At 45.5% G+C, this 25966-nt stretch overlaps 1 long non-coding RNA gene across 1 annotated transcript in view; it reads left to right on the top strand.

Annotated features, from left to right (window-relative positions):
- Positions 1 to 25482, top strand: part of LOC133499129 (uncharacterized) — a 30916-nt gene extending 5434 nt beyond the window's left edge. Inside the window, exons 2-3 of the long non-coding RNA XR_009794556.1 lie at positions 24866 to 24974; positions 25049 to 25482. This is a non-coding gene — a long non-coding RNA (uncharacterized LOC133499129). The remainder of the gene's footprint in view (positions 1 to 24865; positions 24975 to 25048) is intronic.
- Positions 25483 to 25966: the final 484 nt, after the last annotated feature.

Below are 25966 nucleotides of genomic sequence, written 5' to 3'. Positions count from 1 at the left end.
AGTCGTCCTGTCCCATGTGCAGAAAAACACCCCATGATGCTACCACCCCCATGCTTCACAGTAGGGATGGTCTTCTTGGGATGGAACTCATCCCTCGCCTCCAAACATGGTTAGTGGAATTAGGACCAAAAAGTTCCATTTTGGTCTCATCTGACCACAAAACGTTCTCCCATGACTCTTCTGTATCAACCAAATGGTCATTGGCAAACTTAAGATGGGCCTTTTGACCTATGATGGCATAAGCAGGGGAACCTTCTGTGCCATGCATGATTTCAAACCATGACGTCTTCATGTATTACCGACAGTCACCTTGGAAACGGTGGTCCCAGCTCTTTTGAGGTCATTGACCAAGTCCTGTTGTGTAGTCCTGGGCTGATTCCTCACCTTTCTAAGGATCACTGAGACCCCACGGTGTTCAAATACTTATTTTCTTTACTGTAAGTGCATCTCATACAGGGCACCTCACATACCGTAGTAAGATTTTGTCATGTTTGCAAAATGTAATAGAGTTTTATCTTAAGTATGCTTTTGTTCATATGGGGGGAAAAACTTCTAATAATGGAATATCCAGGCTCTTTGTGATTGTTGACAGTTTTATGTCCTATTTGCTCTGATTACAACAACAGCCGATCTGTTCATGGTCCTCCAAATGCATTTGGATCTTTTTAATGCTCCATTCATCGTTCATTGAGAAGAAGATGACGAGAGCCCTGAGTGCTGACTAATGTGATTTTGAGCATGACTTCAAAAGAAGACATCAGGATCACTTCCTTCTTTAACACCGGCGGAAATCCTGCGAGAGCCGAACTCGTGTTGTATGGCTGGCTTCAACCCTCAAACCGATTTTGGATACTAATGATGCATAGTAATTGTGTTTACTCTTACATTCTGGCGGTAGCCAGCGCAGTCACATTAAATTAGTGCTTCCCTGCACTTTATTGGCTGCTTTGGACACGTTTAAGAATGTAAACAGTGGGTGAGGTAAGATTCCTCGAGCACCCATAAAACCAATGAATGAGCCTCTATCAGGTTCCCCCTGAGCAAGGCACTTTATTGCCCCAACTTCCAGGGGGCCTGAGAGCTGCCCAATGTCATTTAGTTTTTCGGTAATTCTGCTGGGTTAAAGTGAACGGTCATATCACATGCATAAAATGTGTTGAAAATTTGCTCTTACTCATGATAGATTTTGGAATTTGCATTTATAGGGAAGTGTATTTGGAAAAATAAGCTAGGTTGTAAGAGTCAGGGTTCCGATGGCACTTCAACAGCATTGCCACAGATAGTTATAAATTCAACAAGATGTATAATTGTGATCAGTGATAAGAATCACCATATTCTTAGAAAGCATGCTGACTTTCTCATAGGTCATTAATCTGCAGACCACAAATGTGGTTATAGACGACTTCTCTAAACAGTTCGTCAGGGTGGACAACAAATAAGGTGAGGTATGTTACTATGAAAGGAAATATGTGCCACCAGGATTTAAATTTGAAATGCCACAGAAAACTGGATTTGGATTAGAAATGTAAAGTGATCACATTGTCAATAGTTGTATTTCAGTGTAACTTTTCAACGTTAACAATACAACTGGCTAGACTTCGCTGTCTGAAATTCAACCGGCTGCAATTCGGTGTCTGAAATTCAACTGTCTACAATTTGCCGTCTGAAATTCAACTGGCTACAATTTGCTGTCTAAAATTCATCGTCTGTGCCACCAGGCAGGGTTACTTCACGTTAGAACCGAACACCCAGCCCATCCAGTTACGCTTTCTTAGTCACGTGACATCACATACTAAGAAAGCGTAACTGGATTGGCTGGCTGTTTGGATCTGACCTTATGTAACCTGCCTGGTGGCAGAGACGGTGAATTTCAGACAGCGAATTGTAGCCAGTTGAATCCATATTTACTTCCATACATTAAGACACAAAAAAAGAACACATAGCTAGTAGTACGACACTTTAAGTGCTAGAATATGGAGTTGAAATTGTGAGTGCGGGAAAAAACATTCTTTACTGGAAATTCCCCGTACAAAAAGATACATTTTCTGTAAACATAACCAGAGGGTTGCCGTGATCAGGGTTTAGGCCACTTGCCAACTGTATGAAGTCGTCACTGCTTTTTCACTTATACCCGAGTCAGATTCAGAGCGTTTCTGAGCAGAGCACAGCTCTACTAACTTGTGGGGACCGGTTGAACTAATCTTTATCAATACGGGTGGGTGTCACCAGATCACATGCATTCGTCCCATCATGCAACTGTCTGTCCAGTTACATGCCGCCTGTACAAAATGTAAAGATCTGAATGACATTGGGAAATAATTTCAGAGGTCCAGACTTCAGGGCACTCGGGGCAGGTTACGGACATGCAATCAACAAAATGGCAAATTTAATCTGAGAAAGGTCAAAGAGATATCGCGTGTCCTGCTCATTTCGCGCACACGTTGGAATGCGTGTTTTGTCTCCGTCTTTAACACGCATTCTTATCACTTCAGATTTATATACGGCTTGTGTGTGTGTGTGTGTGTGTGTGTGGTGTGTGTGTGTGTGTGTAGCGGGTGAGAATGGCCGTTTCTGGTTGACATTCATCAAATCAAGCAGCTCCGCCCTGAGGCAGGTAGGCAGTGACGAGCTCCTGGCTCTGCCTCAGCACAGAAAGTCACGTTATGATTCAGCCATAACAACCTCTGAGGTGTCAGCCAATCTGTGCTTGGTGGCAGCGAGTCAATCAGGACGCTTGCCGCTCCCACACATCCACACCGAAAACGTGTTTTTTGGATTTGAAGAAGGTGTTGGGATTGGTGCTGAAACTCCCGACTGCTCCAAATGGTTTATGCGATATGCCCTTAACATGAATATCACACATTTTGAGGAAACCTGACAAGATTTCCTAATATTTTATCTCATATCGAGACTTACAGTTTGTGACACATCCGACGCGCTGAAACGCAACCGGTGTGAACATTTTGTTTTCAATGACTGGGATTTTCTGTACCCAAGATTCTGCAGTAATATTATTCATTAGAATCAGCCATATCAATCAATGATTTCAACAGTTTAGAGCGTGTTTAAGGTAATACAGTTATTACCTTTGTTTCAAAGGTGTTAAAAGTATACAGCAACTGCACGAAATACGACTCATGTTCTATACATTCAGTGCGACTGTTCAGGTTGGAATGGGATGAATACAAAATCACACTATTTTTCCTCCCTCTCTCGGAATAAACAATAATATGTAAATGACGTATTTTCCCTGTACTGTTGGTCTTTGTTTCCTGCACCGCATCCGTCCGCTTTTTTTGAATGAATTTGATCGTTTCTTTGGTCTGTGCCGGCTGTGTTGACGTAGCTGACGCAACCGACAGCATCGCGCCTACACGGCCTGTGGTGGAAAGACAAGTCGGATCTAGTTGTACTGGAGCAAACCGCAGCGAGGTTGAGCGCCAGTGGGTCGGACGGCTTGATATTTGGCGTGCCAATGTCGGTGACGGGTGATCTATAGCAGGAAAGCTTCAATAGCGTGGCTGATCTATTGAGAGGAGCATTGACGTGAATGCCGCCGTGACTAAGTCAATACTGCCTTCTTTTTTTTTTTTTTTTTTTCTTAATCAAGACAGGGTATGATTTCGCCTTGTCTCTGTTCATTTTGTGCTCGCGACGTGCATTCAGGTCGTGATGTTAAAGAGTGATGGGAGAGAAGAGGGAGAATTTAAAGACAGTCGACATGCCAGTGCCTTAGTTTTGCTTGTGGTGAGAGGCCAACAATATCAACATAAAAAGTCCCAATCCACGATGTCAGATCAAATGTCAAAGAATCACTACAGATGGACATGCTTAGCTAAACAGTTTCTGCAGGCCATTTTTCAACCAGAAATTGGATTAACATGAGTACTGCTTTGCAAAATAAATTAGTACCACATATGAGTGTTTTCTCTCACGGACTGTAACACCAACCCAGGGCTTCAATTACGTCCTCCATTATGTGGATTTCAAGGATTTTTTTTTTTTTCTTCTTTGCTTTTGCCCGAGGCCGATCACAAGTACAGGCTCCTTCCTTGTGAGTTCGTCACATGTTCGCTACTTGGCCTTTCAAGGTCTGTTCACGTCGCAACATTACGTCCTTGGACGAACAGTATTGTAATTATGATCGTAATTATGTCATTTGTTGTTTTTATGAGGTACATGCAAAATTCTTCTTCTTTTCCTTTCGGCTTACCCCGATTAGGGGTCGCCACAGCGTGTCATCTTCTTCCATCTAAGCCTATCTCGTGCATCTTTCTTCTCACACCCACAGTCTTCATGTCCTCCCTCACCACTTCCATCAGTCTTTTCTTTGGTCTTCCTCTCGCTCGTTTGCCTGGCAGCTCCATGCTCAGCACCCTTCCACCAATATACTCACTCTCTCGCCTCTGGACATGTCCAAACAATCGAAGTCTGCTCTCTCTAATTTTGTCTCCAAAACATCCAATTTTGGCTGTCCCTCTAATGAGCTCATTTCTAATCCTATCCAACCTGTTCACTCCAAGCGAGAACCTCAACATCTTCATTTCTGCTACCTCCATTTCTGCTTCCTGTTGTTTCTTCAGTGCCACCGTCTCTAATCCGTACATCACGGCCGGCCTCACCACTGTTTTATAAACTTTTCCCTTCATCCTAGCGGAGACTCTTCTGTCACATAGAACACCAGACACCTTCCGTTAACTCTTTCACCCCGCTTGGACCCGTTTCTTCACTTCCTTACCACACTCTCCATTGCTCTGGATTGTTGACGCCAAGTATTTGAAGTCGTCCACCCTCGCCATCTCTTCTCCCTGGAGCTTCACTCTTCCCCTACCGCCCCTCTAATTAATGCACACATACTCTGTTTTACTTCGGCGAATCTTCATTCCTCTCCCTTCCAGTGCGTGCCTCCATCTTTCTAACTCCACTACTCCGCTACTTACATGCAAAATTAAAGCCTGAAAAATGTGAACACACTCCCACCCGCTCGACCAATGAGATTCAACAAAAGAAATGGCTTGCCACCGCCAGGAGATGGAAGTTGGTCAACTTTGGAACTGACATCGTGTACTCTGAACCACGCTCACAGGAGGGTCACTTACAGAAAAGACGACGCCCTTCATCAGGCGCCAGTGATGATAATGTTGGACGGTGAAAATCTTCAACATTAGCAAGCACTCAGGAATTAGCACTAGTTGCTGAGACATAATGTTCAGTAATCTTCATGGTCCTGTCAACTTGACGGTCATGGTAGAAGCAAAATTGTATGAACACGTCATCCATCCATTTTCTTTCACACTTATCCTCACTGGGTTGATGGAGAAGCTAAGTCAATGCCAGCTGACTTGGGGTGGATTAGGGTCAACAGACCACCCGTCAGTCAAAGTCTACGTAGAGACTTACAATACCACCATTCACAGTTGCCAGTTGAGTCTTACAAAAACCTAACATGGAGTTGTTGGACCGTGGGGCATACATTGGGAACACAACAGGGAGTGAAGACATGCAAACCCGCCACACAAAAGGCCCAAGTCAATGATTTGAACCTGCATCGCAGCAGATGTGGTAACCGCATGCACCACTGTGGCCTCGTGTGTTAACGTAAATAAATCAAGGAAACGTCAGGTCAAAACAGTACAACAATGCGCTGTAAAATCCTGGTGCTGTTTTCAAGGCCCTGATGGAGAAGACAGGTCAAAGGTCAGTTTATGGGCACACACGGGAGTCCGTCTGACCTGTGCGCACATGACCTCTCAACCTGTTGCGCGTCATGCTAACATAAACAGCACACAAGCTAGCTGCAACATTTATTGACTATGTGAGAAGTATTTTGGAGGGTGACAAGGAGCATCTATTTTTGCCGTAGCGGTTTGACCTTGCACCTGTTTGCTGGGTCGTCGGGGGAGCGGTTTGAGGCCCGGGGGATGCTGGGGGTGGGAGCGGAGGGGTTGGATTTGTGCACGGTGTGGATCCATATGATTCTCACTTGTTCATTATCATGTTTATCACACCACTGCCTATTGACATGGTAATTAGCCCAAAAATGCACCCATGTGCTGCGTATGTTTTTATATGCATGTGTATGACATCGGTGTCTACTTGCTTACGGGCTAGTGTGTGCCGGCCTGTCAAATATGTGCGCTCCCCTATTGGTAAATCTCCCCCTCCCCAACAGGGACAATGCAATCAGTCGTAACCACAGGAACCTGATATAATGATCACTGCAGAGTATGCTAATTAACACTGAACGGAGCTCATAATCGCGGGCCCTTCACCGATAAATCAGCCAACAGAAGAGCACGCAGGCAGGTGCCAGTGAGCCCCGCACGGGCTGCACAAAAATCCAGTTTAGTCCAAGGACACCACATTGACAATACCTGCTCCTTTATTATGGGCGTACGCAGCATGACAAAGCACAAGACTTTGAGGGAACCGCGCGCCCTCGGGCTGTTTTCACTCCTCGCTGCAGTAAACAGTATGATTATTTATATCACCGTTGCCGATGTGGCTGTGGGAGTACGCGGAGAATACACAACCGCCGCCGTGTTCCGCAGACAAGTTTCAAACCCACTCATTCATACGCGACCGGCGGTCTCGTCGGAGATGTCAGCGATCTGCTCACGGTTTGGTGGAGCCATTATTTAGAAGGGCCGCTATTCTTTAATAGGAGGGGGCGTCGTAGCTGTAAACAGCATGAATTTTTAATCCGACCCAAGATTCGGGGGTTGGTAATGAATGTGTCTCGGCAGTCGGCCTCTCTGGGGAAAGGGGCCCCTGACTCCTGTTTGTTAGTTTCGGCAACGTCTGGCTTCTGGAGGAATGTGTCGGTTTCAACCCGCCAGTCTGGCACAGACCCGAGACGTGCTGGATGCAATTTTGTCTTATAGAAACTCCAGAATATAGCCACTAATGCAGAGTGATATTCACAAGTGTTGTTCAATAAAAATGAGCATACGGAGAGGGACATAATTATGGTTTACCTATCCATCCATTTTCTGTACTGTCTATCCTCACAAGTGTCATGTGCAAATGGGCATTACGCCATACAAAAAAAAAAGTCATGGAGTCATTCAAAACAGCAATCTTTTTTCAAGTTACTCCCTTTTTTTATTGAGTCAACTGCGTTTGCGGTTTTATGTGTTCCCCTTCTCTCGCTCGGAGAATCCATATATTTGATTCTGCAGCCCGAAGTTGTCACTCGTTTGGTTGGTGTAAAGCCTGCGCGTTCAATAGTCAATTCCAAGACTCGGAAATGGAGCTAAACGGGTTGCGTCTTCAACGGGGAACACCACATCAAACTGGAACTGTTCCCCTCCGTTGAGCAATTTTAGGACAAACAGTAATCTGCGGGACAATCACTTCAAAAAGCTCTGCTAATAAAACTTTTCTTTTAATCTACATATTTTTGCTGTGGTGCTCTATATACTGTTGACACTTGTGTGCCTGTGCAAGCACGCTATTTTGGTGTGTCGTCTCACAGTAAATGAAAACACTGTCATACGAGACGGGGACCACTTTGAAACCGTCAGAAAATTTATAGGCGCTCATTCAAACTTGGCCACTCAGACTTTCAGCGTAAACAGAGCCAACGAGTGTGTAAAAGAAACAGGAATTGTATGATCTTCAGATTGAAAATACATCTGCTCCCTTGGGAGCATTTCCCCTCGTTGAGAAACGCTCAACTAAAGTGGAAAAGTGGTTACTACGAACGTGTCAGATTGTCCAACCGAAGTGTTGAATTAAAACAAAACAGAGAAGCTGCAGAATTCTCCCCTTCCCTCTGTTTTGATGTCATCCTCTCCAGAAGCGATTAAATTGCTGATTGATTTTGTATGTCCGCTCAATTCCTTCGCCCTCAACACCCCCCCACCCGCCCCCACCCCGACCCCCACCCCCCGCCTCCTGCCATTGATCCTCACAAGGCTGCTGACTTGAAAGTCAGCGGGCACATCCTCGCTGGCCTCCGGAAATGAACATGTTAGATGGGCTCTGCGATTTATTGCTCTTGCGGCTGAGGTTGGAGGGAAGGTGGTGGGGGAGGGGGGGGGGGGGTAATGCTGCTTGCACTGGAAATGTATCGCACTTCTGCATTTAACTGTACGTGTATGCGTGTCCAAATATCGATGCGCTATCTGTATGAAATTGTTTGGATGGTGACTGAGCCATTTTGCAGTGGGTTGAAAACGAACTGGTATGGAACATTGAGTGGTCATTGAAAATACAGTGGTGCCTTGTTTCTTGAACACAATCCGTTCCAGAAGGCCGGTTGAAAACCAAAACATTCGAAAACGGAAGCACGTTTTCCCATTACAATGAATGGAAAATGAAATAATGCGTTCCAAGCCTAAAAAATATTTTTTAAGCAATTTTTTTTTAGCTTTTCCTGATAATAAACTGCTTAGTAGAGATACATGTATTGTTTAAATACTTTATATAAATAATTCATTTAAGAAATATATTTATTTTTTGCTTAAAATGTATGCTTTAGCCTAGTAGAGTATGCGAGGTTGGGAGTGCATTGCCGTATCTGTAGCGACTCGGCCACCAGCCTTGTAAACCTTTTTTTTTATTAACAAAAGTGCAGAATAACTAATTCGGTCGCGCGCGTTACGTCTTTTCCGTTCTTTTTGGGGGTGGGTTTGAAAGCACAATAACAAAACGTCATGGGTCACCTGCTCGGGGTGTTCGAATACCGATTTTCGTTCGAAAACCGATTTGTACAAAAACCAAGACGTTCGAAAAACCAAGGTACCGTTGTATAGTATTGCCCTAAATTGTTTTTTTTTTTTTTTTGATAGAGTCAATCTAGTTTTTAATCGGAATTGGGAATTACAAACAGAATTGTCCTTCAAGACTAATACATATATATCTGGCGGCAAGGTGGGCGCCTGGTTAGGGTGTTGGCCTCACACCTCTGAGGACTGGGGTTCAAATCCCGGCCCCATCTCTGTGGAGTTTGCATGTTCTCCCTGTGTCATCTACATGTTCACCACCTACATCCCATGAACATGTATGGTAGGTTGATAGAAGATTCTAAATTGCCCCCAGGTGAAACTGTGAGTGTGACCTTTGTCCGTCTTCATGTGCCCAGTGATTGGCTGGCAAACAGTTCAAGGTGTACCTGCCCCCTGCCTAACGACGCCTGGGATAGGCTCCAGCACTCCCCCTGCCCTTGTGAGGATAAGCGACTCAGAGAATTGATGGATATGTGTATATATATATATATATATATATATTTTTTTTTTTTTTTTTTTTTTTCTGAAGAGGTCCTCTCAAGTTCCTTCCTGGGCTGTGACAAAGTGTCTTTTCAAAGGTATTTTTTTCTTCCCGACTGCTTTAAAAGTTGAGACTGATGCGGGGGGATGAAAATGCCGGCCGATGGGATCGAAGTAGCAAGGAGTAATGGGAGCTTGTCATTTTCTCACTTTAATGCAGTCTTTTTGCAACCACCGGAGTCACCCCCTGCAGGCCATCAAAAAGGGGGGAAAAAAAGCTTTCCTTTTCAGACCAATTTTTAAATCTTTCTGCTTCTTTTTATAGCATCGATGATTATGTAAGGCAGCCCATACTCTGGAGAAACTGTAAACACTGTCTGGTTGGTGTTGGTGTTGTATTTTGACTGGCCATATATCATAAGATGCTTAAGACATTTTTTTTATTTTTTTGTATAGAGTTCCCCCCCGTCTGAAGCGTCATAGGCAGCCTTGTCCTCTACTGCAATCTCCCCTGACATATTGATTGGGTTCCATTTAAAAGCCCTGTTCTCTCACCGTTATTTACTCCAATAGTAAATCTTTACAATGTTGTAAAGACTGTTTTACACACTCGGTTTATACAATCTTCCTACTGCAGCGGCCAGATGGGCATGTGTCAGGAAACAGAAGGAGAGGAGATTCAAAACAATTTATTGCTTTTACATTTGCAATGGACAGTTAGAAACGGCAAAGAGGGAACAAACAAACATAAAAAGTATTGGCAAAAAGCGTACTGAACATCACGTTTCCTCAGGCGTACAATTAAAATTAATGTAAAAGTACTGAAATATAAGACGTTTTGGCTTTGTTTGCATTCAAATCGGAATCTGATGTGCTGATGCAAATGTACTGTACTTCTGCTCTTCTAGCAAAACTTAATGTTGAACCAAGTTTTATTCAGACGTGGTCTAGACCAGGGGTGCCCAGATTTTTTTTACCCCAAGATCTACTTTTCAACCAGCCACCCTCTTGCGTGCTATCAACGACAGAGCTCGAGTGGGTGTGGGTCTATGGGTTCATGATGATGATGATGATGCTCCCAAACCGCTTTAAGTTTATGTTGCCTCCTATATTTAAAATACAGAATTAGCTTTTTGTGCACTGTATTGTCTGTGCTTTCATCCTGGATCAGGCTGTGCCAAGGTGGAATTTTAAAATGACACACCATCTCATCCTGCATTTTCTACTTTGGCTTGAGACCAGACCTTTCCCACTCGTCCAAATCTCATCCAGTTTAACCCCTTTTTCTTCGATTTTTCACATACTCCGACAGTCTTTGCATCTGAAAACAACAGCATTTCTTTTCAACTTTCTCCATTTATATCAAAAGTAAACATAAGCAGCATGTCTAGCTCGTCTTTGCTCTACGTTGCCCAGTCTGTGTTGCTAACTAAAGCAGCGGTGGTGGACGCTGTCATTATAAAACACATTGATAGCCTGCTTAAGTCCTATAAATTTGTAATTATGAGTGTACGTCTTTAAGAGCGGGGGGGGCGGGGCGGGTGTAATCTGTGCACGTGCGCATCACTGTAAATAGGAGCCAGGAAGTGTTGTGTGCTAAGAGCTAATAAAGTGAGTATAACAGCGAGTCCATGCTCCGTGTTTTTACTACTCCAGCCATTGAGCAAACAAAACAAAAATAACAATGTTCAGGCGTTTGAGCCAGAATACACACAGGCGGAACTTGACATGTTGGAGAGGGGGCGTGACGCTGACGGAGGGGCATAACATGGACCTCGGAGATGTTTCAGGCAGGCTCGTTTCGAAAGACTGGTGTTCGTGTTCTCTTTGTGACCTAATGCCAACTGTGGCGGAATGCCGGGGTTATCGTGAGTTTGAAAAGGTCGAACAAAAAATGGAGGATTTATTGTACATATGAATTTTGGGGAGAGTCTTCCTTTCACTTTGGCTCACCAACTCCGCGTACTCCAGGTTTGATCTGAAATAGTTCGTATGAATAATTTTCCGTTACCTGAGTAAATTTGCTAGCGATGCTTTATCAAACTCATTTTGTTAAGCGACATAATGGGGTTCCTCCGTTATAGTTTTGGATTTTATATACAGTAGTTTTACATGTGGACGCCCTGCATTTCCACAAACGAGTTTCATTTTTTAAAATACTACAGTAATCCAATCACACCCCCCCACAAAAAAAAAATTGAGACCTGCTTTCAAAAGATTGTTTATATTTTAGAATATTTTTAGTCCCCATAAATATAAATAAATTAAGTGGCAAAATGAAAAATGTTGTTGTTGTCTATGAGCCCGTAGCCGGAGTTTTTCCTCATAGACGGTTTGCCAACATTGAAAATGAGGCTCCTGCTCATCCGCGACACGAGTGAGGAGAAGCGGGATAGAAAACGGATGGACGGATGGATCCACAAGTGCTGACCCAGGAATCCTCCGAGGTCGCTCGGCATCAGTGTAAATCATTCAACTCAGACCCACTCAAGGTCTTTACTTCATCAGAGGACATATGCTCCACTAGTTGCCGTTGCCTCGGCTCATCGCTGACCTCGGGTTTTTGCGGCGCATCACCCAGTCACACCAGGGGTAATAATTACTTCATTTAGGAGCTTCGAGGCGGAGCGTGCTTTGGCATTTATCAGTGTTGATGCCAGAAGACTTGAAAAAGATGCAAGGATTATAATTTATCTGTCCCCCCTGGACCTGGCGGTTTCTGATGCGAGCAAGGTAGAGCCGAGCGTGAGAGAGGACCAGAGCGCGTGCTTGGGTCTGTCTTTCGCTTGATGTTTAATACTGCTTGGCTGTTGACTTTGGTGTACTTATTCTTTGATGTCAGTAACATGATCATCAAGAATACCCCCCACCCCCCCACCCCCCAGTACATTTTGCACCGTATAGCAGCTACACGTTGCCTCTCATCAAATCAACCAACGCCGGCAATCCAAAATCACGCACTGCTGGTTTTGTTTACAAAGGATACCCAATTGAAAATGTACACTCAAAAGAAAGATCATTTGGAATAAACAATAAATAATTAATCTGAGTGGTTAAATAAGTAATCGTGTGCTATCTATTTCTTTGGTTGTGCTATTGCCACAGTTTATTTATTAATGGCCGTAATAGAAACAGTGTCTTGCCAGGCAGAAGCAAAGTCTCGGAAAAAAAACACCTTAGAGGCTGTCTTGAAGAACATCCTTTTGGTCTGGTGTGCTGTTTTGGCTGTGAGGTGGAGGGAGAGACAGAGTTCAGTCTAGACTTTTTATTTGGAGGGGCTGCTGGGGCTGAGGGTCAAGGAGTGACACGAAGCAGCTGTGGAATCCTGATCATAAAGACTCCCCCACCTCAATGTGACTTCACATGGGCAGAACCGCATTAGTCCCATCCCCGGGTCTCCCGTCCGGGTCATCTGAACGCTCCCCTCTGTGTCATCCACAGGAGGATACGCAGCTTTCCCCTGAGAGATAGAATGTCTGTCTCCAGATGCATTACCGCAAATGAAGCAAAGGCGTCTGTGAAATATCCCAAACTTAACTCCTCACTCAAGAGAGCAGCAGCATGTGAGCGAACGCTTAAACATCAAGTCACAATTAAGGGCTCAACGGCAATAAACGGCTCCAGCGAGTATTTTAAGCCACACAGCTTTGACACACTAATTTGGGATGAGAACCCTGGGAAGGATCCAGCTCATCGTGTAGTGCAGATGCCCAGAAAACTCCTCGCTGCGAGTATATACATGTAGTCTGTACTGCACCAGCGAGTTTATTCCCCTCCAAACTAGCTTCACGTACTGTGTATACACATGTTTTTGTTTTTTTTAATAGAAAAAAAAGTAGGTCTAATTTTACCCCAGCTGTTGCTGGCTTCTTATGGAAATGAACAAATGCAGGTGGGAGGCGCTTTTGGCCATGAACTGAGGTGGGTGGGCCGCTGGCTGTTGTTCCAAAGTGTTGACACCTTACGACATGTTGACAAATGTGTACTTCAGAGGCCACTCAACTTTTCACTATGCGGCCAGAGGGGAGGTTCAAAGCAGCAAAGACGCCGGGTTTTAATCTAATTCATAATTCATTCATTCATCTAATCTTAAAAATAGCGTGTTCAATACCAAGTGTCATGTAAAACCAGAGGATTGTTTTGTTTTTTTTGACCCAGCTCTTGTTTTGGACCTTGTCACATTGTACGGTTGTACCACCTGACATGTTGACACCTCGAACCAAATATCTTCAGTCCCTGGCAAACGGGAGCAGCGGTTTGACGCCGTTGCGTGTGTACACCTGCGTACTGTAGGCATAGGTGCATATTGTGCAGCCAATTTGTGCACTCTCCCGTCACCCAGGGAGATTGCCAGTGGGTGGAAAGACGATGACAAAGCACAGGCGGGCCTGGCCTCTCTGGCCCCGTGGCTGTCGGGAGGAGAGGAGAGAATGCGTCTCACCTCGCATTTCCCCGCTCCGCAGGAGGCCCATCTCCACACAAGCGCTGACCCATCTGTCCCGCACGGCTAACTGGGCTCCTGTGTATTCATCATGGCAGAGAAACACCGTGGGGGGGAGGGGAGGGGCTGAGGTGGGTCCACAACATCTGGGAACCATCAAACCAAAAGAGCCTTAGATCCTGAGATTCCAGGCTCCGACCTCTCTACTCTCCTCACCTCCCCCATATTGCGTCTCCCCCCCCCCACCACCACCACCTTTATTCCCCATCTGTCTCCCTTCCTCTCATCTCTTTCTCCCCCCCACCATCAAGTCCTCTCCTCCCTTCGTCCTGGCTGCCCATCATTTCCATGTGTCTTCGGCAATGGTCCTAATCCAAACAGATTGTAACTGTTTCAAAAACACACTCCCCTTCTCAGTCCCGAGTTCATTGCAGGGAACAGATCATCTCTTTCATAGCGGAGGAGGGACTGGTGTCAGCCGGGTCTGGGTTAACAGGTTAGTGCCACACAACCATTCCAGGAGTAATGAGCGGGTCAGGCCCCCAACTAATCTGGTAGATGCCTGTTCAATACTCAGATGTGACACAAAACACTCCATCCGAGCTTTTTCCTCGTGCTGCATTCCCAGGAGGTCCGCACTGGAGTGGCCGAAGCTGGTCACATACTGGGTGGTGCAAAAGCCATTGTCCCAGCCATATTATCCAGCTATCTGGGTTTGTGCTGAGTTTTGGGGGGAAGCGGCCCAATAGGGGGCTTAGGAGCTGGAAGGTATCCCAGGAGACCACCAAGTCTCCCACTGGGATCCTTGTTTGCATCAGAGACCCGCCCATCGCTACCTGCTGAACTCCTGGCATTCAATGTTTTGTTTAGATGGAAGCGCCGTCCTTATTTACCATAATTGGATTAAAAGGATTACCACAGTGGTGGTGTTTCTCAGATCTGTATTCTCTATGATCCACCTTATTTTTTAAGGGTCTTTGCTTCGTGAAGGAGGAGGTCTCAGTATTTTGTGTTTTTTTCAAAATTACAAATGTAAGTAAAAGGCCATGCTATGAGTAAAATAATTATGGGTATATTAGATTGCAAATTGTTGTCAATCAACGAGCCCACAGTTCAAATGTGAAAATAAAGCCGGATGTTTATGTTTCGGACCAACTAAACTAGCAGGTTGCCAATGAAAATGCTTTAACAGGGACATTATCTGTGTTGATTTTAGCTTATCGCGGGTGCTGCTGTCTCATTTAGCTGCTGACTGAGGGTCAGAGATTGGTGGCCTGCAGATCAGACGCTGGATTAATTGTTGACACTTTCCCAGTCCAAACAGAACCCTCAGCAACACCCCCCCCCCAAACCCCTCCCTCAAACACACACTCACATACACGTGCACAAGCCCCCCAACCACAGTGAGGTCCTGACAGACGCTTTGATTTATGTCCAGCCACCAACAAAAAAAGGGACCAAAATCAATTGGCTATTACTGCACTTAGCACTGGGCTGTCACCACCTGGGAGAAGGGTGTTGAAAATAAAAGACAGAGTCCATACAACACTTCCGTAGCACTTCATATAGCCATTCCCACTGGGGAAAAACAGATCAGTGCTCAATCTCCATATACACAGCAAGTCTACGGACTGAGTGGCGGTAACACTTGTAGTCCGGGGCAGTGGTAGTAGCGCAGAGGTTACAAGAGCCGACTTGAGAGTAAAGTGTCTTTGGGTGCAATTGCCGGAGTAGCTGAAAAGCTGCGGGTGGCGAAAGCAGCACTCATTGCTAATGTAGTCGCAACAACAAGGTTCCGCTTTCAACTGGCTAACAGAAGAGCGCTGCGGTGATGCTTGGATGGGGTGCCTTTCAAAATGTCTGATCCATTCGTTACAATAAGATTCCAACAGGTGATATTGTGATCTGCACTGAAAGCGGGGAACAGGCAGAGGAACAATTAGAAAGATGGAGGCACGCACTGAAAAGGAGAGGAATGAAGATTAGCCGAATATATGTGTGTGAATGAGAGGTGCGGAGGAGGAAGAGTGAAGCTCCAGGGAGAAGGGATAGTGGGGGTGGACGATTTCCAATACTTGGGGTCAACAACACAAAGCAATGGCGAGTGTGGTAAGGGAGTGAAGAAACGGGTCCAAGTGGGGTGGAACAATTGGCAAAAGGTGTCTGGTGTTCTCTGTGACCGAAGCGTCTCCGCTAGGATTAAGGTTTATAAACAGTGGTGAGGCCGGCCATGATGTACGGATTAGAGACGGTGGCGCTAATGAAAGAACTTGAGGTCACAGAAATGAAGATGTTGAGGTTCTCGCTTGGAGTGAACAGGTTGGATAGGATTAGAAATGAGCTCATTAGAGGGACAGCCAAAGTTGGATGTTTCGGAGACAAGGTTAGAGAGTGCAGAGTTAGATGGTTTGGACATGTTCGGAAGCGAGATAGTGAGTATATTGGCAGAAGGGTGCTGAGGATGGAGCTGCCAGGCAAATGAGCGAGAGGAAGACCAAAGAGAAGGTTGATGGATGTTGTGGACATGAGGACAGTGGGTGTTAGAGAGGAGGATGCACGAGATCGGCTTAGATGGAAAAAGATGTGGCGAGCCCTAATCGGGACAAGCCGAAAGAAAAAAAGGGGAAAAAAACAATAAGATTCCAACCCCTGTGGTAAGGGAGTCAAAGGGCGGTACTTTAGTCTGACGAGAGAGCAACACTTGTGTGTGACTGTGACCAACCACTTCTTGTCTTTTTCTCTTCTTTGTTGAATTTACTGGTCTCTATAACTGGAGGGGAGCGCAATGGGATTTGCACCGCTAACTCACTCACAGCAACTCCTCCAGTCCAAAAGCACGTGTTTATTGCACTGGCCGTAGGTGTGAATGTGAGTGTGAATGAGCGTGCAAGCGACGCAGACATTGTCGTCGTCGCCCTGCCAAGGCGCCTTTACGGATACGCAACCAGATTTCAGCCAACTGCGCTGAACTGTACCGCTGGGTATATACAGTATGAAACTGGAATCCCAGCTAATATCGCCGAGAGGAATTTTGGTTCTATTTTTCCCAAAAGAATAAAAAGAAAATCTCACATTACAGTCCCATTTCTCATCTCCATATAGGGCTGTGGCAAATGGAGTGCAGTTGTCTGTAAAATGTAGCGCATCAACCCCCCGATGCTCCCCCCCCCCCCCCTCATGTATCGTCTTGTCCCTCACCATACAGAAACCATGTCTGACCCAACAACTGTGTGTCTGCCAACTGGAATGCAAGCCAGGGTCAGTGGTGGGGGCCTCATGGCCTCCCAGGGACTATTCTGAGAGCAGAGGCTCATCTCTTTTCTAACCTTATACTGGCGTCTTGTGACTGCGGTTAAAAATGGCCCGATGTGCTCATGCCTCTAAAACACAATCACTCTCCCACACACGCACGCACGCACGCACGCATCCACACGCTCACACACTCGAAGCATCGCTGGGAAGTTGTAAACTGTAAGTTAAAGCATCTGTAGCCTCACGATAAAAACCGCATATTCTCAAAGGTGAAGTTATTTCGCAGTTGTGCAGCGCTAGTCACATTCCGACGAGTGCTACGGGCAATGAGCAAAGTAGTAATTAGGAATAAAGTTATCGGTACGAGATGTTTGTACAAACATGTCCGCGTTGGAAACGTGCGGTTAACCTAGCCACGCATGAGCTACATGTGGATAGGCCCACACGTGCCAAACACTCGATTGCAGTCCGAAAAAGAAATCATGCTCATTATCCAGCAAATCATCTCTGCGTTGTTCCAAGTTCCAAACTACCGACCGTACACTGTAATCACTGTGTATTTAGCGTTATCTTTAGAGAGCTGGTCTGCGTGAGTCCTCTTTACGAGACTGTAAACTTTTACTGCCTGGGTCTTAGTGTTCAAACTCCAGTCCGGCCACCCGAGGGAACCAGGGAGCTTACTGAGAGAGCTTATGGGATTGAAGGGGAGCGAGCCACTCTTGTCCATCTCCGCAACCAGAAGCAGCAGCAGCAGCAGCACGGCGACCCACGGGCAGCTGTTCCAAAATTGCTACGTAGCCATTAAGATTGGCAACTTGCCAATCCGCCTTGATCAATTGTATTCAATTGCCTTCCTAGGCTACATTCAATATGCGTTCGCCGCATTTGTTCTGCCGACATTGCACCAGCCGATGCGCAGCACGGCAGTGTGTTGTTTTCACTGACGTCACATTTTTTGCTAGATTACCCACACCCCACTGCGCGCCGCCATTTAACCTCTCTACCGAACGTGTACCCAGTGTGGAAGACTATGCCTACTATGTTTCACGGGCGTCTCGGGACTCAAGTACACAAGAGAGGACTTGCCAACCACCAGAGAGCCTTCTTCTGATTTTCCTTCTGACTTTTTTTTTTTTTGACAACTCTCGCCAATTCGCAGAAGCTTTTTTCCAGAGTCGCTAGCCGGCGCCCTCTTCAAAGCCTCGCGATCCAGTACACAAGTCCGGCTGCATGAGTGGTAACATCGTCTAACGCTTCCGACGAAAGACTTTGGACGTTTTGCGGTTCTGTGCTTCGCGGAGACTTGGGTTTGTGGACGATTGCCCGACGCCGCTATCCCGCAGCCCGGTCTCAACCTCCATTGTGCCGATGTGTCGCCGAGCTAAGCTAACAAGCTTAATCGATTGTTCTTAATCGAACATTGCAGTTAAGATCGTTTTTTTGTGAGTCACTTGAAAGATTTGAGAATTTTGTGAAATACTGGATTTTTCTATTATTTATTTATTATTATTTTATTTATTCTAATATATTATTATTATTTATTATTCTTTTTTTTCTGCCATTGTCATCAAATTTTAAACAAATAAACATTTCGCTTTGCTTGTGGTGAACTAATATACAGGTTTTACTTTTTGAAAAAAAATTGAAGAAATGGAGTTTGTCTCGATATTAAAAAAATAATATTCCACCGCCTTTCGTTTTCCGCTTTAGCATACAGGTAAATGCACCTCCTTTGTGATTTCTGTCACATAGAGTAAAATATCAGGGCCTCAAGGGATGGATAATGGCCGCCATTCAATACAGCCCAACGGGTGACGTCACGTGAAAACAACCCATTAACAAAAAGACAACTTGACTCTTTTAAGCTCTTTCAAACACAGTTAAAGGCATCAAGGTTAAAAAAGAAAGAGGCCTTATATTTTCACTGTTAATTAATTGCACAATTATTAAATGAAGTCCCCCTGGACGTTTTAATGAGAATAATTCACAACTGCATTGTTTTATTAGTTGCTCTTCTCCGCCAACGACAGGCACTTTTTGTTTTCACCGCAGGCAAAGGTAAACAAAACAAAACCGTTTTTTCCCCAAAAAAAGACCGAGGCAGTCATTAAAATTGTCCTTGATATTTAATGAACAATAATGAGCGCCCACAATAACCTGTTGTGCAGGCCAGCACCTGTTGTGACACGTCGCCGTCGACCCAAGATAGTCAGCAATGTCCGGCGCTTGCTCACGTGAGCTCTGGGGAGTCGAGACGGAGCAACAACCCTGCCCGAGTGCGAACGGGACTTTTATAGGCATGTTAACAAGCACGTCGATGCGATGCCGCCCCCCCCCAATTTTGGGATGGGCTGCGTTCCGTGAGCCGGTGTCACGCTGGCCGGGTGGGGAGCAGGCGAGGATTGATTGTCGGCCAGGACGCTGCTGCAAAGTCTGGGCGTGGAGGTCACCCGGCTTGTCCTCTGCTCGCTGTGCTTCCGGCTCAGATTGTCGTTTTCTTGCGGGCTCTCCTGCTGGAAGTCGCTAACAACGACAAGACTCCTGCGTGAAAAGCATAGGTCAGCGCGCACATGCACTACCTGGTGGGTCCGTAATTGCTGCTCGTAAAATCAATAGCTTAAAGTTCCTCCCGCAAACCTTGTAGGGATAAGCGGCTCAGAAAATGGATGGATGGATAGCTTAAAGTTTGTCATGAGAAATATTGCACCCTCGCGTGAGCTGGTACATCAGTATTTACTGTACATTAACAAGCGGATGAGTTTCAAACCATATATTTTTTTCCCTTTCCCCCCAGAACTATGCTAAAGGCCAGATGAGCCCCCCTGACCCTGTGGGCCGAAGAATCATTATGGACTCATAAAAGTCCCTGAGCCGAGCCTCCGCTCAATAAGGCTGGATCCGCATGAAGCCAATGCAGCTGATTAATTAGTCAAGTAATCAATGGGCTGTGCTTTCCATCTACTGATTTCCTTTCGTATTTTGCCCAGGTACTGGTGCAATTCCGACAAACTCACGTGCGCACGCACGACGGCGCGCAAATATGGGCCCGTCTCAGCCCCCCCCCCCCCCCGACAATATTTTTCATAATTAAGATACAAAGGGAAAAGACGGCGATTTGATTCGGTGATGAGAGGGGAAAGCTGTGGGAATAAGTACAAAAGTTCCCACCTCGAAAGCGGCTGTCAGTCAGTGGCGAGAGCTGCCATTTGAAGGATCAGTCATCCTTGACAGTGCTGTCATGGAGAGCCTTAATTAGCCAGGATTACTTCCTCACTTAATGAAGCATGCGGTTCTTCGTCTCGGCCCGCGTAGCACTCGCCCCGTTCCCGATCCCCCCCCCCGCCCCCCCATCAGGTTTTTCCCCTCCACAGTCCCTCTCGCTCATTCTCAGTGGCCCTTTTCCTCTTATTTATTTACTTCTCCACAGACGAGCTGCTCAGATTGCGCTTGACTTTACACGTCCGCTATCAAAGATCTTCTGTCACTTTGATTATCCAAGTGGGAATGTTCTTATTTTGTGTCCCCCCAATTTCACAGACTCAACGTTCAAATATTGTCGCCGGATAAGATTTCTGCTGGTGTGCTTGTGTGATGGGACATTTAAGAATGTCTATTCCCTCTCATCCGTCAACACAAGGACAATCATGTCTAAAGTTAAAAAAAATAAAATAAAACATAAATGTTGATTACAGTCAGGAGAAGGGACTACTTTTGACAATTACCGTAATTTCTCCATTATAATGTGTCCTGAATTATAAAGCGCAATGTTGACCTAAAACATCAGGAAAAGCCTTCTACCAATGTACAATGCGCACCACCAATTTGCTGCTACCATATGCTCAAAATATTGTGAATTATCTGTATTTATATTTTTTTTGATTTGTACTTATATTGTTTTTAAAAAAAAATGTCTGTACAACAATCATTAATAATAATCATTGTCCATGTGGTGATGTAGCCATAATTTAATCTCGGGACAGGCCACAGGACACGCTTGTCCTGGTCCCTGTCATTGTCAGAACAGAATCCCTCAACCAACTAAAATAAATGCTCAATGATGGCATAACATTTTATTAATACTGTGGGTAACAAATATTCCAGTCTCAAATAAATATTTAACATTTCGGCATTTCCCGTTAGGGGTCGCCACAGCGTGTCATCTTTTTCCATCTTTTTCTCCTACATCTTTTTCTCGAACACCAACTGCCCTCATGTCTTCCCTCACAACATCCATCAATCTTCTGTTTGGTCTTCCTCTCCCTCTTTTGCCTGGCAGCTCCATCCTCAGCACCCTTCTACCAATATATTCACACACTCGCCTCTGGACATGTCCAAACCGAAACATTTTTTTGCATTAAGTATTTGTGTATAAAACGTTTGTGCATACTGCAGTTTATCCACTACATTACACATCTTTGGCCAAGCCTTCAATAGAAGCCTTATGACTCTTCTCCAATCCAAAAAAGATCCACAGTAGCTTTATTTGGTCCTTCGCTGTGGAACTCATCATTGATGACTTGAAATATTTTTTTAATCCCAAGAGTTTTGGGTTGCGCAGCGCAACCTCTCCCCCTCCATTCGGCTCCAATCCGTAGCACTACGGCTTCAGGTGGGTATTAAAACAACATGAGCACAAACTACGTAAAAACGAGCATAATTGGCACATTTTTTAAAAAGCGAGCATTTCAATTGTGTGCACTCTCCCGTTTTTTTTTCTTAATGTCCCCATGATGCTTGTATTACATAGTTTGAGCTCACATTGTTTTGATAGCCACCTGAAGCCATTGAGGCGACCTATCGTTGTTTCGGACTGCAACTCTACTTCCGGGTTGGCGGCGACATCGTCACGAGTGATGACATATTTCTTTTAAAAGCAGCTGCACAACTCGCCATTGTAGTCGACATTTGTTGTCTTGGTTTAAGTTAAAACAAACTCACCGGCAGTCGTTGCTGATCTTTGGTGCGGTAGCGACAAACATGCTATGCTAACGATCGTAAAATGCAACACGCCCCCCACCCTGTCCACCAGAGTTCAATTTGGTGGCGCACATTATCGTAATATATAGAAATGTGTAACATAAGACATTGAATATGTCATTATATCAAAATGTATATGTATACCTTTATTTATTTTTTTAACTGTACAACGTGATTATAATTTTTATGTTTCATCTAAATATAATGTGCTCTATTAACTTTTTGAAAATATTTTTGGAAAATTTTGCACATTATTTTTGATAAATTACGGTAATTTAAAAAAGAGTTTTTGTGCAGGGATGAGCGATTTCCGACCTTTTCAGACCAAAATGACCATTCTCGAGATAAGCGCAAATCCGTTGAAAAACATTTCAGGGGGGGGGGGGGTACCGTGCACCTGCCTCTCGGTGACGGGCTCCGAGCTGCAAGTTCAGCTCAGTGCTAGCACCAGCACTACTATCATATGCCGTTCTAACTTGCTCGGTAGTGTAAATATTTGCATTTTGCGACATAATTATTTGAACTCGTTTGCGGCAGATTACTCGATTGGACAACAGAGTTATACAATGTAACGATCCAATCGTGTTAGTGGTTAATCGAGTTTCACCATTGCCATGTACGTGTGATCTCGGTTCTCAGAAGTCGCAGCGTAACTTGTTAGTTAGCCAAGTGATAGCGCGAACTGACCGACGGAGTGTTCATAGTTTAACGATGGCGAAAGTGTTAGAAAGAAAGGATGGAGATCGAGCGAGGGCAATTGACAAGGATGCTGCAATCAAAAACTGTTTCAGACCGGCATGGCTTGAAAAAAGTGTAACCGTGCGGATGGGACCGAAAACGGTATGTCTAACCGAACACATACAAAAAGTGGACATTCCCGGCAAAGTGCTGTGCACTCCGTGTTCCGATAAGTGCTCAACACCCCCCCCCACACCCCCCCCATCGACAGACATTGTCGGTGTTTTTCCAAATTGGTCATTCTCATCCCTGTTTATGTATTCTTGATTGTATTATAACAAAGTATCAATGCGGTCCTCCAAGCAAATTCTTTTTGAAGTACTTCAGCAGAAGACGGATGTCTTGGAGGACGCCGTGCTGATGTGGTGGAAAGGAGTTGGGGGGGGGGGTGATAAAGAGAAGTGACTAATAAAGTGGTGAGAATATAGGCAGTACTATGACAAGAGGAGGAGGAGAAGAGAAGGAGAGGTATCGGCTGGCAGAGGCAAGGAGAGCAATTTGCCGCCACAGCGCACACAATGTCCCCTCCATGCCTGGGGGCCATGTGAAGACTGCTCCTTCAATTACACTTCACACGAGCCACGGAAAAAAAAAAAAAAAAAAAAAGAAGGAGACGCACGCAAGAGGTGGAGATGCGGGGCAAACACCCAGCGAAATATATCGGCACAGAGGTCGCATGCAAAATCGAGCCTTTGCACAGAACTTCCAAACTCTTTTGCCTTTTACATTTTCATTATCTCATAGCCATGATGAGGATTTACAAATATTAGTAAGTGTTTACGAAAGTGCTATTGATTGACTCTGCACTCATCACTCACGGCCCGTTGAGACTATTGATTTTTTTTTTTTAAAGAATCCTAGATGAAAGTTGCGGGTATGATGGACTCACCTGTCTCATGCTTATGAGGTTGGGAATTTGAATTCCTGGCCTGAGCTTTTATGTGACGACCTTGCGTGTTCTCCTTGTGCTCATGTGGGGTTTCTCCTGAATGCCATAAACTGTCCACTGTCTGAACGTGAGTGTAAATTATTTGTCTAAATGTAATAGAAATTCTTTTTTTTTTATATTATTCTTGTAATACAGATGGTAAAATTAAACAAACCAATTACATTTCCTTCTTTTTTTCCAGAAATACTTTCAAGCTCACTAATTATACTATCATGAGCAGTTTTCACTGTCTTTGTGGCCATCTTCAGGATTGATTTAAAAAAAAAAAATACCGGCAATGTGTAACATAAAAGCCGCCATTTATGTTTACAAGGCACGAAAACAAAAAAGTACAATTGAGACTTCCTCAGCTAAGCTAGACTGTTTGCAAATGCAAGGTAATTTTCCTTCAAAAATGTTGTTTCCAAGCCTGGTGGGTCATAAACTGAGGTTCCATGTGTTAGTTTTTGTTTAAATTTTTAAATATGTGAAGCAGTTTTATAGAGAGAACAGTTATTCTTCATTTAGTGGCACACACAATGCAGGATTCTTTTACATCCTCGTCAGAAAAATTAAAGCGGAGGCGAGTAAGTCCACAATGAGTCAGACACCGGCACAGACGGGCTTCCAGCTGACTACAGGCAGCTGGCCAGATGAAGGGAGAGCGCGTTGACACTCTCATATAGCACAACACGGCGAACTCATACGAATCCAACGCGGTGGTTGGGTGAGGGCGACGGGAGGGCAGGCTCTCGTACAGGCCACAGTCAAGATGGAGGACGGCTCCCTATTCCCAGCCCTGCTTAATACGTCTCCTCTCCAACATGCCCACCAGGCACGGGCCAGCTGCTGGAACAGGGGGATCGGGGGGGGGGGGGGGGGGTATATGAGCGTGTCGGGACGGAGGCGTGGGGTGTCTGTATCAATCCATCACAGGCTGACAGCTGACTCCCGTGCCCGCCTTGGCCACGGGCTACTGACCGGAACCAGGCCAGCGCTGAGCGGCAAGCGTGCATGTGTGAGAGCGTGAAAATGTGTGCATATCATCTCTGCAACAATGAACGCACTCACAGGACATGAACGGGCGCCTCCTTCCTCACCCTACGGTAGCCGCGTTCGCCGTTGCTTTGTCTTCCTCCCTCTCCTCACTCGCGCTGCCCGTCTGTGACATCTCGCGAGTCAATCAATCAGTTTCAGCTAGCTGGCGTTGGAGCGCCACATTTATCCAGAGCACAACCCGCCTGTCATACTTGCCAAAGTATTTTTTTTATTGAAACTGACCTTCAAACCAATACTTTGGTTTTCATCCCTCTGTAGTGCAACAACCGAGGGAGGCTTCAGAGAGAATGCAGTGGCAGAGGGGAGGCCGAGAACAACATCTGGTGTCTTTCAGTTCCACCCTCGGCAGCTTTTACCTGGCCTTCTGGTATTTGAAAGCCTCCCTTGTATGCCTCGAGAAAAGAAACGCATTGTTTCATCTCTCATTTGTATGTGCGGCAGCTCGTCTGGTGTGCACCAGGGATCTCTCGGCTGCAGTAGAAATACTGTAATAGGAGACACTTATTGGTATCGTGCTCATGCGGTGTTATGCAATGTCACAATTTCATTACGCACCAAGCATGTAATTAATTGCCACTGTTCCTGCTGTCACGGTCTAAATGTAGAATAGTCCACCTAACTCCCACTTCTGAGACTCTCATTATGTTTCCCTGGACATGCTTGTCCCTCCCTCCCTCCTCCTCCTTCGTCCTACGTTGAATTCAGGAGTAACTTGTGTTCCTCAACTCTGTTTTCGGGGACTGATTTCACCCGCGCCTCTTCCTCATCTCCATTCTTGAACAAATCTCATCCGCTTAAAGGGGAAATCCAGTGCTTGCATTAACAGTGTATCCCATATGTCATGTAATATGTACTGTGCCAATCCAAACGCTCGATTACATGGGACACCCGTTATGCCCAGTGCTGATTTGTAGGATTTATCCAAATCTGATGAAGAAATAGCAGTATCGGTTGATTGGGAAGACGGAGGAATACTTTTATCCAGATATGAACCTGTGGCTGTAATTAATATTGAATATTCGGATGGTTCTTCGGGCGGAATGACGCGGAGTCTGACGAATGACTTTCAGGCGCCGGAGGCCTTTAGCCGAGCTTCGGTGGTGGCGGAGACCTTTAGCCTAGCTTCAGCGTCCGCGGCTAACGGCCTCCGCCACCTGGAAGCTCGGCGCGTGGCCCGCCGCTGCCTGCTTCGTTAGCCCCGGACACGGAACCTAGGCTAAAGGCCTCACCCGCTACCGAAGCTTGGCTCGCGGCCCGCCGCCGGAGCTCGTGGCCCACCTTTGGTGGCAGGGGAGGCCTTTAGCCTAGCTTCGGCGTCCGGGGCTAACAGCCTCCGCCACCTGGAACATCAGGTCGCAG

Source organism: Syngnathoides biaculeatus, chromosome 4 (genome assembly GCF_019802595.1).
Source record: "Syngnathoides biaculeatus isolate LvHL_M chromosome 4, ASM1980259v1, whole genome shotgun sequence".
In the NCBI taxonomy this organism is placed as follows: domain Eukaryota; kingdom Metazoa; phylum Chordata; class Actinopteri; order Syngnathiformes; family Syngnathidae; genus Syngnathoides; species Syngnathoides biaculeatus.
The sequence above is the reverse complement of the archived record's forward strand: the minus strand, read 5'-3'. Positions and strand labels throughout refer to the sequence as shown.